This window comes from Acinonyx jubatus, chromosome F2 (genome assembly GCF_027475565.1).
Source record: "Acinonyx jubatus isolate Ajub_Pintada_27869175 chromosome F2, VMU_Ajub_asm_v1.0, whole genome shotgun sequence".
Taxonomy (NCBI): domain Eukaryota; kingdom Metazoa; phylum Chordata; class Mammalia; order Carnivora; family Felidae; genus Acinonyx; species Acinonyx jubatus.
In genome coordinates, this window is record NC_069394.1 from 70,520,332 (window position 1) to 70,536,205 (window position 15,874).

A 15,874-nucleotide genomic window follows, 5' to 3' on the forward strand; every position below is an offset into this window, starting at 1 on the left:
ACGCGGCTGCCCTGCGCCGCAACCCACCGGGTGCCCGCGCCCCTGCACCCCCGGTGAGCCCAGTCCCCGGTGCGAACCAAACAAACAACGCGTCCCCCGCCGCCCTCCTTCCTCTCCCCGCTGACCGCTTGGCCTCCAGCCACCTCGGCCGTTCACGCTCCGAACCGCGGATCTCTGCGGGGTCAGAGCGCACCCGGGCCACCGCGGGGGCCACCTGGTGAAACCCCCCCCCCCCACGGCGCTGACCCCCGGCGGGGTCGGGGGGTGGGGAAGCCGAGTTGCCCTAGGGGGGTTAAAGTCGCTATTATGCAGTCGCCGCCGCCGGCCCGGCCAGCTCGGCAAGGTGGGGTCCCCTCCTCGCCGCGCCTCCCCGCGCTCGCCCCGGCCCCGCTCCCTTTCTTCTCCTCCTCGAGCACTTGGGAGCCGCCGGGGAGCCCCGGGAGCCCCCAGCTCCGGGCTCGCAACTCCGCGCCCGCGGCCGGCACCGGCTGGGGTCCCGACGCCCCCAGCGCCGCGTGTTCGCGCCGCCCCCGCCCCACGCGGCGCCCCGCGCACTTTCCCCGCCGCCGACCCACCTCGCCCGGTGGCCGTCCCCGCGCGGGCCGGCGCCGCCGCGCCAGGAGGGACGCACTTTGTTCGCGCCGGTGCGGCCGCCGCTCCCGGCGAGCGCGGCGTGGTCGGTCCGGAGCGGGGGGCGGGGGCGGGAGGCGGGGGTCGCCGCCGTCCCCGAGCCGCCGCCGCCGCTCAGCCGCCCCGCGCCCGCGCGCCCATCGCCCACTCGCACTTGAGTTGGAGCCCAACTTTTCCTCCTTCCTTTTTCTTTCGAATGGAGCCGGCAACTCGTGCTCGGCGCCGGCGGGAGGAAACGCGCTCGCGCTCCCCCGCGCGCAGACACGCTCCCTCCTGTCCCCCGTCCCCCCCCCACGCCGGCAGCACAACAAAAAGCCATTTACATGCGAGGAAGTGACCCTCGGCCGGACCGCGCGCCCCCGCCGCCGCCGGCCCCGCGGACGCAGGCAAAAGTTGGGGCGCCGGGCGGCGCTCGGGGCGCGGGTTCGGGCCCCGCGGGCGGCGACGCCGGCGACACGGGTCGGGCGGCGCTGCGCTCCAGCGCCGGCCCCGGCCCCCGCCCGCCCTCGCCCCTCGCCCCGCACACGCCCAACTCCTCGCTCCCAACTCCTCGCGCGGCCCCGGCCCCGGCCCGGAGCGATTTCCTGCCGCCGCCGCCCCTCCCGGAGGCGCCCGGCGAACTCTCGCGCTCACCGGGTCGGTCGGTAGGGCTCCTCCGCTGCCCCGTGCCGAGGGGAAAACAAAACGCAGAGCGGGCTCCGGAGTTGGCTCGGCGGCCGCGGCCAGGGGGCTAATCCACGGGCGCGGAGTTGGCCAGGGGCGAACGGGGCTCTGGCGAGTTTCAGGGTCTCCGGGTCCCCGGGCCGCCTCTTCAGCGGCGCTCCTTTGTGTAATTTCACTCGATTCAAGTTTAATCCGATAGTTCCCGAGCACGAGCGCGTCCGCACTACCACGGCTCAACCCCCGCGCCGCCGCCGCCGCCGCCGCCGCCGCCGCCACCGCTGCCGCCGCCGCCGCCGCCGCCGCCGCCGCGGCCCCAGCACGCCAGCGCCTGCGCGCGCCCGGCACGCCGCGCGCGCCCGAGGCCGCGGGGCCGCGCGCGCCCGCCGCCGGCTCCCTCAGCGCCGCGCCCGCGCGCCGCCACCTGACGTCAGGCGCGCCTGGCATAATTTATGCAAGAATTCGGCCGGGGTGGCGGAGGCCGAGGGAGAGGCCGAGAGAAAGGGGGCGGCGCGGGGCTGCGGGGCCGCGGGCTGCGGAGGGCGGGCCGGGCGCCACTTCCCGTCCCCGGGCGGGCGCCGGCGCTGCGGGCGGTTCTCCCCGCCGGCCGGTGCGCGACCGCCGCGCAGCCTCTCCGGCAGGGCTGCTCCGAGCGCTTGGCCGCCGCGCGGCAGCGCCCCGGGCGCGGGCTGGAGAGGGTGCCACGTTTCCCCGCGCGGCACCTTCCCGGAGTCAGGGTGCGCCGCCCCGGGGCAGGAAGCGGCGGCCGGGAGCCAGCAGCGGTCCTCCTGGCCACAGCGAGGGGTTTCCAACGCTACGCGGACGGCGGCGGCTCGAGGGGTTTGGACGTCCCTTCTGTAATTATCCTTCAACTTGAAATTATTTTCCCACATGCAGTTATTTAGAATGGACACTTAGCATTGCATCTAGATGTCTCTTGCCTCTCCACATTGCTCTTCCTACGTCCTCGTTGACAGGACAGCCGGATCCACTACTAAATCAAAAAGTTTAACTAGATGGCGTTGATTTTGTTGAATTTGTTACCATGCCAAAAAGGGGGGAGAGAGCGCAATGGTTATGAAACAAAGAAATAGGTTGTGTGCCCATTATTAAACGTGTCAGGGCTAGAGTGTTTCAATCATTCTTGGGCAAAAAAAAAAAAAAAAAAAAATGGCACTTTTATATGATCTCCTAACCTTGAATGTCCACACCTATTCTTTTCTCCTCCCGGTACGAAATGAATAGTGAACCTGGAGAAAATTTGCTTTTACTAATTTTCCTTTTGGGAGATAAATCGACAAACGTTTACCAAGCACTTTCTGTGTGCAGATTACTGAGCAATTACAATTCTTTTAAAGTCTCTACAGTTGTACACTTTAAGATGACTGTATTAGGTTAACGATTACATTTATTTTTTAACCAAGGAAGGAACTTATATCAACCAAAGATACTCCTAAAATAAATACAGAGTACAGCAACATGCTATTATTGGACTCCAGAATAAACTGCGAAAATTGCAAAACTATGCAAAATATACTTTCTCCTCGTTCACCACCTGTAGTGCCAAGACTAATCACAATATTTCCAGCTGAACAAAAGATTAATCAAAACCATTTTGCTACGTAACAACTAGAACTCTTCAATAACTAAATTTGATTATACTAGAATTACCCCCTAAAACATTTTTCTAATATTAGTAATTATTGTCTAAAGATGTGTTACATTATACTGTCATTTATTGAAATGCATTGGTTTTGGCTTTGTCAATTATTTGAGTGGTGTTTTAACAGAGCTAAATGTTTCAAGGGATTTACAGATAAACAGCAGAAAAAAAGATTGACACTACAGAAAATTCCGACATGAAAAAATTGGAAAACACTAAAATCAACTTCTACCTGTTTTATAGCCCCATATCGTAAACCAAGAATCAGAATTCTGAGATTAGGTTTACATTTTCATTAAGTTAATATCTCTCAAAGCATATGGGGGCTGCTTTTGGTGGATGTGTGTGAAGAGAAAGGTTAAATACAGGATACAATGTCTACAAAGAAATCACCAGTACCTTGCTGTATCAGAGGACATAAAAGTGACATAAAAAGAACTATTTCCTATCCTTTACAATATACCCCAGCCCATTATCAGATGTGCATATGTTTCAAGGGTAATTATGGGGGGGGGGGGGGGCATCTGCATAGAGTGAAAGTATGTTAGTTAACCTTTAATCAGCAAATGGTATTAAGTGACTATGAGGAGGTCCGCTTGTGCCCTTGTGTATTTAACTAGACAGGTAGGACACTTTTCTTGAAACATGAGAAATGGTAAAATAGTACAGCCCACGCAGAGTAGAAACAACACAGTCGTACTGCCCCTCCCTGACTTTTTCTCCCTCCTGATCCCAACCACCATTCTGACAGCCATGATGGAGAAGACTCCAAGCTTTTAGGAGTTGCACGGAGGAGGGGGGTGGGGGTAGGGGTGGGGGGGGGGGGCAGAGCTTCAGGGGCCTGGAAAAGCAGAAAGCCTCGGGGGCAAACTCTAGCCAGCTCTGGCCTACTGAGGTCTTCACTTTCACCCAACCTCATTAGCCTGGGTTGTTTTCTCTCCATTTGCTTCACTATTGAAGTTTTCCCAATGAGAATAATTTGAATTCACAAGCTTTCCCTTTAAGTATGCGAATACCTTAGGGAGAGATAAGGGACTCCTGGTCACTCACAGATGATTGTAAATTAGTTCCGTGGGTCATTTTCTTCCCAACACCTAGTTGAAACTAACAAATTTAGAGATACGTTTATTCATTCGACATGGAGTGCCTAAGAGGTTCCAGGCATTGTTCTAGACAATGGAGATGCAGTAGTGAACAAAGCCAAAATGCCTGCCTTCTTGAAGTGTACAGTCCAAACGGTTGGTAGTTTTGATTTTGTGGTCAGAGACAATGGTGATTTTGGAGTCTGAGCCCTTGGGGGACAGGGCAGGCCCATGTCCCTTGCAGCTGGAAGGTAATGGAAAGGTACCAGGGACCTGGGAAGCGGACACAGAAGTATGGAGTAGGTGCCAGCAGCAGAAGGCAGTTGAGAAAAATACCAAATACAATTTAACCTGCTACAAAAAGGTTTTCTCAGCCCCTTGAAATGAATGAAAAGTCTTCCAAGAACTCAAACAAATGCTACATTACTGTTTAGACAAATAGTTGTCTCTGTTTGGGAACATAGCCATAATGTATCAATGTGGAATACTTCATGAGGCCAGGGGGAGAAGGAATGGGGGGGGGGGGGATAATTTATGCATCCAAAGTAACCGAGGGTGCCTGGCTGGCTTAGTCTGTAGAGCATACCATTTTTTTTCTTGAAAGATATTATTTCAAACTCAAGTATATCAAACTCAAAACCCTGATATCAAGAGTCACCTCCTGCTCTACCGACTGGGCCAGCCAGGCAGCCTGGGCATACTGCTCTTGATCTCAGGGTCATGAGTTCAAGCCCCATGTTGGCTTGCAGAACCTACTTAAAAAATAAAAACCTGAAAATGACCCAAACTTTAGGAATACCTCATATTTATTTTTTCCCCATTTTTTAATGTTTACTTCTGAGAGAGGGGCAGAGAGAGAGGGAGACACAGAATCTGAATTCCGTGCTGTCAGCACAGAGCCCAATGCAGGGCTTGAACTCATGAGCTGTGAGATCATGACCTGAGCCGAAGTCGGACGCCCAAGGGACTGAGCCACGCAGGCATCCCAGGAACACTTCATATTTAAAACTAGAGCCCTGGGGTGCCTGGGTGGTTAAGTGTCCGACTTTGGCTCACGTCATGATCTCACAGTTCGTGAGTTCAAGCCCCGCGTCAGGCTCTGTGCTGACAGCTCAGAGCCTGGATCCTGCTTCCCATTCTGTGTCTCCCTCTCTCTCTGCCCCTTCCCTGCTCATGCTGTGTCTCTCTCCGTCTCAAAGATAAATAAACATTTAAAATAAAGAAAGAAAGAAAAATAAAACTAGAGCCCTATCTGTTCTTCCAAATGTTATCAACTTTTAAAAAATTACAGATACTACACTAATTCTAGTGTTGAAGACCTACTTTGATGTATTTCGTAATTCATCTTTTGAAAATGTGGTTGGAACCAATTTCCAAGTCACAGAAAACAACTCTCTTTAGGACCACATCTCTTTTTCTCCGCTAAAACTGTACTATTCTACTTCATCATTTATCAAACGTGCATCCAAACGATTTTGGCAAGCTCCAAATGATACATTTTGCCTTTAAATGATGAAGATTTGCTGCCGTTGAAGATATAGAGAGAAATAAAGTACATATACTTAAAGAGCTATAAAGTGCTGAAGGGAGCACCAAAAAGGAAAGTCCAAAAAGCATTTCCTGCATCGCTGGAATCACGGCGTCAACCTTCCTCTGTAATTTTTTCATAAGGGAAAGAATGCAGTTGGATTTGTGAGCTCACCCTACATGTTCTATTCATAATGAAGCGACGTGCTATGAGGTTTTGCTAGTCCCTGCCAAGGTCAAGACGTCAGGTAAAAAGAAAGCCACAAGGGCTACAATTAGGCCACTGTTGGCTCGCAAAGAGCGCATGTTTAGCTAAGGTTCAGCAAACATTTTGTTGAATGCCTACTTTCTTGCAGGAAACATTTATTGAGGGCCTAGCATGTGCCAGGCTGTGGGCATCGGAGGACATGGCTGGCTCCCTGTCCTCAAGGAGCTCATGGCTCATGCCAGCATAAAGAAAGAAGTGATTTTTGCCACCTGAGACAGCAGAGCATGTTTCCTAGAAGCAGGGAGGCTTGGGCTGGGTCTCGAGTAAGCACAGGAGTTCATCGAAACAAGGAGGGTGGGGGCAGTCCCGACAGACATCCAAGAAGTCCGGCGGTTCTAAAGCCTGGCGAGTGCTCGTCACTGCTAGTGAGCCCACACTGGGTGGAACATGGGAGGTGAGCCAGTGTTCCTCTTCGGTCTCCTCTGATCCTCCCTGGGTGGGCTGGCTGTCCTGGTGTTCTCCCAAAAGTGCCTATCTGCATCAACACTGGTGGACACCGAATTATAATTAATTGCTGTCCTATTTTGTTATTAGGTTACAAGCTACTTGGGGGCAATGAACATGTCTTATCTTTTAGCATTCATTCCTAGCTGGCGTAGAGCCTTCCGTGTAGAAGACACTCAGTAGGGGCACCTGGGCAGCTCAGTCGGTGAGGTGTCTGACTCTCGATTTCGGCTCAGGTCATGATCTCATGGTTTGTGAGTTCGAGCCCTGCATCCGGCTCCATGCTGACAGTGTGGAGCCTGCTTGGGATTCCCTCTCTCTCTCTCTCTCTCTCTCTCTCTCTCTCTGTCTCCCCTTCCCCCACCTGTGCTCTCTCTCTCTCAAAATAAATAAATGAACTTTAAAAAAAAAAGGTGCTTAGAAAATGCTTACATACTTACATAAATGGTGGTGGTGAGGTGGTATGAGACTGGACTGGAGAAGTAGATAGGGCCAAGGAGAGCTCTAGATGTCACCCCCAAAGGGTTTGGAGTAACTGATGAATTCAGCAAGACAGTAACAAGTCAGATCCTAGAAAGGTCTTGGAAAGATCTCTGCGATATGGTGCAGAATGTGGAAAACTAGACCTGAAGCAGGAAGGCAAGTGAAGTGGGCCCCCTAAGACAAGAACGGGGAAGATATAGAAGCAATTGCCAACTTCTTTGTCTCCTACAGACTCAGGACATTACTCCTCATGTGGTCTGTCATCCCATTGGGAAGACAAGGCAGAACTGAAGAACCACTCCGCCCTGTGGTGGAGGAGGGCAGTGTTCTTAATGGAGGGAGCACTGAAGGGGGAGGGGGGGTACCGCCGCCAATCTGGGAAGAGCCATCTCACCTCTTCTGCCCTCGGTTACCAGCCCACTGAACTTATCCCCGAGCTCATCCCAAGGAATAGGGGGCAATACCTGCAGTCTCTTGTCTCCATTTCCGGGCTAACAAATGGAAACCCTCAGTGCTAACTTAGCCAATTATAATTAGATTCTTTTACAACACATTTAAAGTGGGAAAATATCGTGTCTTATTCAACAGTTATTGAGCACTTCCTGAGCCTCACAACACTGCTGGGTACCACAGAAACAAAACTAAAGCCAACCCCTTCCCTAAAGGAGCTCTCTGAACCTATTGGGCGTGACGCACATTGAAGCATGTCATTACAATTGAAATACGTACAACGTAGAGTGGTTAGCTCAGAAGGGACGACTAATTTTGTTTCTGCCCAAATAAGCAGGGGAAGCTTTACAGAGGATGTGACATTTAAGCGGAGTCTTCAAGGACTCTGCAGATGGCAGGGGTGGGGAGGTACACCAGGCAGGAAAACTGTCCGGGACATCCATTGGGCAGATGGCTAGCATCAGCACCGCAAGTAATTTGGCTCAAGTACAGCATAAACAGGGAAAGGACAGGAGATGAGGTTGGAAATATAGGTAGAGCCAGATTGGGGAGGGTTTTGTAGCATATTCAGAAACCTTTATCTTACTCTATAGGTGGCAAGGAGCCACTACGAGATTGTCAGCAGGAAAATGACAGAGACGAACGTGGGTAGATTGGCCGCGTGAGCCAATCCACAGAGCAGGGAGGCCATGAGGAGACATCACGGACGGTGAGAGTACACCATGACAAAGCCCTTGACCAAGGCAGCGTTCGAGGCATGGAGGTGAAGGAATAAATGTGAGAGATATTCAGGTGACATGGTTGATAAGCTTTGGTGACTGACTGATTATTGGGAAGTGGAGGAAAAGGAGGGGTGAAGATTCACTTCTAAGTCTCTTCCTTGAGTGACTAGTAACTAGGTGCATCACTAACCGAGATCAAGAATAAGGAGCAGACGCAGTGTGTAGAACACATGCTTTGGTCTGGGAATTCGAGGGATCTGTGGAATAATCAAGTGGGGGTGCCCATGAATTAAGAGATAAGAATGCAGAAGACTAGCCCGGTCTGGAAGTATAGGTGTAAGAATCATGAGGCATGAATAGTACTTAAATCCATCGGCATGGATGGCCTTGTTTGGAAAGACGTACAACCTGAGACAAAAGCAGGCTGACGATAGGAACCTTTAAAGCCCCGTGTTTTCTCAGTTATTTATTACTGTGTATCAAACCACCCCAAAAAGTAGTGGCCTAAAACAAAAATTTATTAGTCATCTGGTGGGTTGACTGGGGGTTGGGCTCAGTTGGAAAACCTGGGGTAGATGTCTCTCTCTCTTTCTCTCTCTCTCTCTCTGTCTCTCCCCCTTTCTCTCCACTTGGTCTTTATCTTAGTCATCCAGATGCCAGGACAGTCTCTGAGAAATATTCCAAGAAGGCAAGCCCCAAACACAAGCACCTATCAAGCCTAGGCTGTCTTCGTGTCTACTGATGTTCCAGTGGCCAAAGCAAGCCACATGGTTGAGCCCAGAATCAATGTGACATGAGTAGGAAAGTGGGAAATTGCATGACTGCCCTGAGGAGTACTTCCCTGGGGAACACTACGCATCTGTGTAAAACACATGTTAGGAGACAGGCAGAAAAAAATAATAAAGGGAGACATCAAAAAAGAAGCCACTATGGGGTGCCTAGATGGCTCAGTTGGTTAAGCGTCCGACTCTTGGTTTCCACTCAGGTCATGATCTCACAGTTTGTGGGTTCGAGTCCCATATTGGGCTCTGTGCTGACAGTGTGGAGCCTGCTTGGGATTCTCTCTCTCTCTCTCTCTCTCTCTCTCTGCCCCTCCCTTGCTCACATTCTTCCTCTCAAAATAAATAAATTAACCTTAAAAATGAAAAAAATAAAAGCCCCTGAAGAAAACTCACAAAGGTTAATCAGAAAGGAAAAACAAGACTTCAAGAGAGAGAGTTTCTAGAAGGAAAGAGGCAACAATGACAAAGGTCACAGAGAGAGCCAGCAAGAAAGGAATGAACAGCGTTCATTGGATTTGGTCATTGTTAACCTTTTTATTTTCCAATGCTGAGGGCAGAGGCTAAATTGGAGAAGGGTGAGACAGCTCATGGGAACTGGGGACGTATAGACAGCTGGTGTAGACTTCAGACTCTCAGTAGCAGTAGTGTGGTTATGAAATGAGAGATGGGGTGAGAGCCAGAGGAGATCACATTAAGGAGAGGGGAGTAGGCTTTCAACAAAACAACAGAAGCAAACATCAGGATGATAAGCATTCCTGTGGAGTAGGAGACAGGAGCAGGAGGCGAATGGGCCACCACATCGGAAAGGGAGGCTCGCAGGGAAGAGGGGTGCTATCAAGCCCTGGGTGGATGGCAGGAAAGACAAAAAACAAACAAACCAAAAAACAGAAAAGGTGGGTGAAAAAGGCAATAAATTTATAGGTTGGGGCAGGGAGAGATGACAGAGAAGTTAGGCAAATTCATTTATAGTGGCTTCTGCTTTTCTTATTAACTCAGTGACTAATCATCTACTTATCGAAATGTTCGCGGATGGTGAAGAGATTTCAGAAAAGAGTTCAAGTTTTGGAATGGCCCCTGCTGGGAAGAAAGAAGCTGCAAAAAGAAGTAAAAGGACTCTCATTAAATCCTGAGCTGAGATTGTAGCCGCACTAAGTTGTTATGCAACTTCCTTTTTTTTCTTTTAATGTTTATTCATTTTTGCGAGAAAGAGCGTGAGCAGGGGAGGGGTAGAGAGAGAGGAAGAGAGAGAGAGAGAGAGAGAGAGAGCATCCCAAACAAGCTCTGCGCTGTCAGCGCAGAATCTGATGCGGGGCTCGATCCCGTGAACCGTGAGATCACGACCTGAGCCAACATCAAAAGTTGGACACTCAACCGACGGAGCCACCCCATTTGCAACTTTCTTAAGTGACGTTCACCCCTGCAGAAATGGAGCACAGGTGGTGAATTGGCAGATCCACCCAGGGGAGTCACTGTTTCCTGTGGAGACCCAGAAGGATCCAGGCCATGCCAGAGCAGCTTGAGTCATTACCTGGTGACACGAAGTAGCCACAATCACGGGTCCTTTGTTTAACTGTAGGACATGAGTTTTACATAAATATTGTATGATAGCTAGGGGATAGCTGGCCATCTCAAATCCTTTTTTTGCCAATATATATGGTAGCAACAACCAAGAAAAAACTAAGCATGTCTCCTCTTCCTTCTGTTTCGTTGAGACCCTGGGTGGCTGGTTGGCCCGTTTGGTTGGATTCCAGTGCTAACCAGGCCAACGCCTTGGGTGTTGTTTTTGTTCCAGTGAACAGTGTTCAGTATCAGACATAATATCATCACTGCAAGTTCTCGGACAATTCTAGGCTAAAGTTCGTCAAACTCAAAGTTGTACTTTGATATGTAAAATGAGAACAGGTCATAATTTAAGGTCACCTAATTCCACGTCTTACGTGTCAGATCTCATGATGCTCCTACATCTAACTCTGGTTTAGACATTTGCCAACAACTATCGCTAGCACATAATACTCCAGGCACCTTCTTCCTTCGTCCGAATAGTCACAGTAGACAGAATAGGAGATCTGGGTTTTGTGGATCGTGGACATACAACCCTCCCGTGCAGATGAAGAATCTGACACCAGAGAGGTTGCCCTGCCGTTAAAGACAAAGTTGGGATCCGAACCCTGGCCTTCTAAACCCCTCCTCAGTGTTTTTCTCCCCAAACAGAAATCTGATAACAGCTGAAAGACGGAAAGACTACTTGCCTTTCCCACGACCCACCAAGAGCCGAACTCCTTTACATCGAATCGTTTGCACGTCGCTCTGCTTTAAGGGGGGAAGGTCACATTGAGACACAATCTGTACCCCGATCACAACATGTTGCCTTAGGCCGCGGTTCTGAATAAGATGCATTTGAGAGTCGTGCAACCAATGGTGGTTAATCTCTTCTCCTCCTTGGAAACACTACCGGCTCTCTGCCTTAACTGCTCCACAGTGAACTGCCACAGTCACGGGGACTCACGGAGCTGGTACACCGCGCGGCTCTGGGAAGGGTTGGCTCGGTACCAGCACCCGGGACAGTGCCCGGCATGTCGGAAGCCAGCGACAAGTGCTCAGAGAATGACTGTTGCCCTTAAGGTGCTGGGACAGCTGGATCCAGAAAGGCAAGACTAATTTCTAAAAAGGATTCTGGGGGCACCTGAGAGGCTCAGTGGATTAAGCCACCGGCTCTTTGACTTCGGCTCGGGTCATGATCTCACTGTTCGTGGGATCGAGCCCCACGTCGGGTTCTGCGCTAACAACGTGGAACCTGCTTGGGAGTCTCTGTCTCCTTTCTCTCTGCCCCTCCCCCACATGTTCTCCCTCTCTCTCTCTCTCTCTCTCTCTCTCTCAGTAAATAAATAAATAAATAAACCTTAAAAAAAGATTTTGTGTATCTGAATCTGAAAGGAGAAAAACTTTCTCATCTCACCTTGCTCTGTAGTTTAGCCTAGCGAACTTCCTCCGGAGAAAATACTTTTCGATATGTTTATAATGTGCTTATGAGATGACTGAGCTGCAATACTGGGGTTTGTCATTTAGATAGCCGGCAAGAGTTCATGCTAACCCATCTCCTCAGCTCCTCTCTGGAGTGTCTCCAGCGTGTGAGCCACTATAACTTCAGTTCACAGGGTAGAGCGTCGTGGGTCAACAGGGCAGGAACTGGCGGGACACAGAGGTGTGAACTGTCCCAGCCCCGTTCCCGTCCTCACGGTTTTGTGGTGGGGGCCCCCACAAGCCACGGCCCTTGAGTCATTCCTGAGTCACCCGGGCTGCAATTGCACGATGTGTCACCAACAGCCCATTCGTTCATTACCTCTCGGAGAAGAAGATGTATTCTTACCGCCCCCCCCCCCCGACGCGTCAAGGGCAGAATATATGCGTGTGGGCTCCCCGATGGCACAGACTGAGGCAATAGAATAAGTATGACTGATTTTGGGGGACCAACACCACATTCCATAGCGTATGTTTCCCTTGCTTCATGCTGTTTTTTATTTATTTTTATTTATTTTTTTTTAACGTTTATTTATTTTTGAGACAGAGAGAGAGCATGAACAGGGGAGGGTCAGAGAGAGGGAGACACAGAATCTGAGACAGTCTCCAGGCTCTGAGCTGTCAGCACAGAGCCCGACACGGGGCTCGAACTCACAGACCGAGAGATCATGACCTGAGCCAAAGTCAGAGGCTTAACCGACGGAGCCACCCAGGCACCCCTCATGCTGTTTTTTAAAAATAAATTGGCATTAAGTATACACTATATAAAAATACTTTTGTAACCAGTTCTAAGTGGCCAAGCGAGTGGCATTAGGTTCATTCACAGTGTTGGGCAACTCTCACTACTATTCATCTCCAGAACTTTCTAATACTCCTAAATGGAAAGTCTGTACCCATTAAACATGAACTCCCTGTTCTGCCCTTCCTCCAGCCCCTGGCACTCTCTCCTTTCTTTTACCAACTCTAGGTACCCCGTGTAAGCGGAATCACATAATATTTGTCCTTTGATGTTTGGTTTATTTTACTTAGCACAATGATTTCAAAATTCCTCCATGTGGTAGCACGTGTCAGAATTTCCCTCCTTCTTGAGACGGAATCACGATGCATTGTAGTGTGTGCCACATTTTCTTTTTTTTCTTATTTTTTTTAATGTTTATTTATATGAGAGAGAGAGAGAGAGGCAGAACACGAGCAGGGGAGGGGCAGAGAGAGAGGGAGACACAGAATCCGAAACAGGCTCCAGGCTCCGAGCTGTCAGCACAGAGCCCGACCCGGGGCTCGAACTCATGGACCGTGAGATCACGACCTGAGCCGAAGTCAGATGCTCAACCAGCTGAGCCACCCAGGCGCCCCAATTTTCTTTTTTTTTTTCTTGTTATTTCTTAAAATGTTTATTTAAGCGAGAGAGAGAGGCAGAGCATGATCAGGAGGCGGTCAGAGAGAGAGGGCGTGCCACATTTTCTTTATCCGTTCATCTGTTAATGGAAACGTGGGCTTTTTCCACCTCGGAGCTATTGTGAACAGCGCTGTTCCCAACAGGGGCAGAGCCTCATCTTTTCTAAGACCAGACCCCATCCAACCAAAACCCTGGCACTTTGTAGCTCCTCCTTCCCCGATACCGGTTCATGCCAGCTTCCCCGTGGCTTTGCCCGCTCCCGCCGCGAAGGCCTTACCACCTGTCAGCACAAAGGAGGCCGGCTTCCTCATGCACTGCTGTGCTCTCTCCTTGCAGTTTTTCTCTTGGTTCTGCACGTTCCCTGCTCCTGTCTCTGGGTATGGACACATGGCTGGACCCATTGCCTTCCCTGGGAACCACTGCCACAGGGTCAAGCACACCCAGCCCTCCTCTTCATGAGCGAACACTTAGTATACCTCAAGGTCAAACCTTTCCAAACCACGCTGTAGGCAATAGCAAAAGTACCCCCACAACGTGGAAAATTTGAGTCAAAGGACAGATATGGTTGGTCGGATAATGCTTTATAAGACTTTCTCAGATTAGGGACGCCTGGGTGGCTCGGTCAATCAGGCGTCCGACTTCAGCTCAGGCTGTGGGTTTGAGCCCCGCTTCGGGCTCTCTGCTGTCTGTCTCCCTCTCTCTCTGCCCCTCCCCCCACCACTCCCAAAAATAAATAACTAAAAATAAAAGACTTTCTCAAATACTCCTAAAAATTTTAATGACATAAAATTACTTGCTACTTTGACTATTTACTGCTAAAAACTGGCGATCAGTTTATCTGTTGAGCTTTTCCTATGGGGTTTGTGGGTGTTACTGTGGATAGATTAAATGTCGACGTGCTACCTCCAGTGCCCTCAGAAAGAGTACCTTTTTTTGTCAGAAAGAGCACATTTCCTTTTCAATGTTTTATTTATTTTTGAGGGGGGGAGGGGCAGAGAGAGGGGGACAGAGGATCCGAAGCCGGCCCTGTGCTGAGAGCAGCGAGCCCAGGTGGGCTCAAACTCACAAACCACAAGACCATGACCTGAGCCGAAGTCGGACGCTCGACCGACTGAGCCTCCCAGGCCCCCCTCAGAAAGAGTACATTTTAATGAGAGAGATATGGAGCACGGTGGTATACTACGTGGTATACTACGTAACGATGGTTTATCTTTACAATAGAAGCTACATAGGTATTAGAACCAGGTATATATTTTGGTGCCCATGTGCTATAGTCTCCAAGCTGTACGGTTATGTGTGTGTGTGGGGGGGGGGGGGTCTAGATGCAGAAGAATGTAAATGACATGTTCATAGTTGAGAGGGAAAAAGACCAAAGAATTTATAAGCACACATGCACATACGTATATACTATATACACTTATACATATGTGCATATATGTGTATTCATGTGTGTGTGTGTGTGTGTGTGTGTGTGTGTAAATGGATAGATATGTCGAGAATGATTCCCACAAGGAACTGGCGATGATGGCTGCCTCTCAGGCAGTTGAGGATGCCAGAATACCTTTTTCCTGGACAACCTCTCTGGTACGGTTTAAATTTTTGACTGTGTGCACATATTACTTTCAAAACTTTTTTTTAAATGTTTATAAAACTAGCAATAAAAGACAGTGTGTGGGAAGTGCTAAATGAATAGCGTATAAACAACATGAAAGGATCTCACAGGAAGGAAGGCGTGCTCTAGGCTGGGGCGGCCGGGACAGCTCATGGCAGAGGGGCAGGCTTTAGAGCTGGGATGTGCAGGACGGGCAGGCCTCGGGCGGACGGAGGAGGCGTGTTGGAGTAGGGGGTGGGGGGACGGCACTCCAATGAGAAGGCACACAATAAGCAAACTTAGAGTCTATGAAATAAATCAATCGACCTTTGCCTGGGTGGAGGAATGTGGCAGTCTCTTATTTACTTAATGTATACACTGGCCCATTCCATAATGCATTTCAAAACATTTATAAGACAAAAAGCGGCACAGAAGTATTAAAGTAGAAATAGAAACTGAGAGCAGGGCCTAGGGGGGAAATATAAAATGTTTAACCAACAGAAGTAACCAGTTACTGAGCTTTGCAATCTGAGCCTCCTGATGGCCAGAGTGAAAAAGGAAAAGCATAAATATAGAGCTCTTGCTAGGGCAGGAAGGGTAGTATAGCACCTTACTGAGTACCATTTCTTTCTGTGAAATTTTCTAAGAAAGCGTCGCATGGGAATTCATGTAGGAGACAGGGAGTCACGGCCCTGAGCAGGATCCGTGTAAGCCAGGATGATGATCAGGAGCATCTTGGTTGAAGGTCATCCACGATGCAGTTCACTGGTCTACTTTAACAAAGTTCTTGGAAGAGTAGATGGTAGATGAGTATCGCGTCTCCTAGAGAATTTTCCCTGAATATCCCGCTCTCAGCTGGAAATTCTTTGTGTTTGGTGTGGGGGGGTGGGTAGCGTTGGCTTGTAATTAAAGCCAGAGAACAGGTCACATGAAGACAGAGCCTAAATGGCTGGCATTCTGTATTACTGGTCGATGGCCAGTCACATGTTTTAAGATCAGACCAACAGGTAAAAAGTGTGAGCAACCTATTAGGAAAAGCTGAGAAAGCTAGCAAGCAGAGCTTTGCCAGAGTGACAGGCAATTTGCCGTTCCCCTAGCGTGGGACCACAGGTGTCCCTTGAGACAAGTCCAGAATTATCCTCAGAGAGAAGCTTTGCC

General features: G+C 50.0%; 1 protein-coding gene across 4 annotated transcripts in view; it reads right to left on the reverse strand.

The window, feature by feature from the left end:
• The window catches only part of CHD7 (chromodomain helicase DNA binding protein 7), a 189,358-nt gene extending 187,753 nt beyond the window's left edge, over positions 1-1,605 (reverse strand). Inside the window, exon 1 of one of the 4 annotated variants that reach the window (XM_053208384.1) lies at positions 1,264-1,605. The gene's annotated coding sequence lies outside the window, so the exon portion shown is untranslated. Of the gene's footprint in view, positions 1-575; positions 698-1,263 lie in introns of those variants that run through there. The other 3 variants (XM_027042926.2, XM_027042928.2, XM_027042927.2) reach the window with 3 other exon arrangements.
• Positions 1,606-15,874: the final 14,269 nt, after the last annotated feature.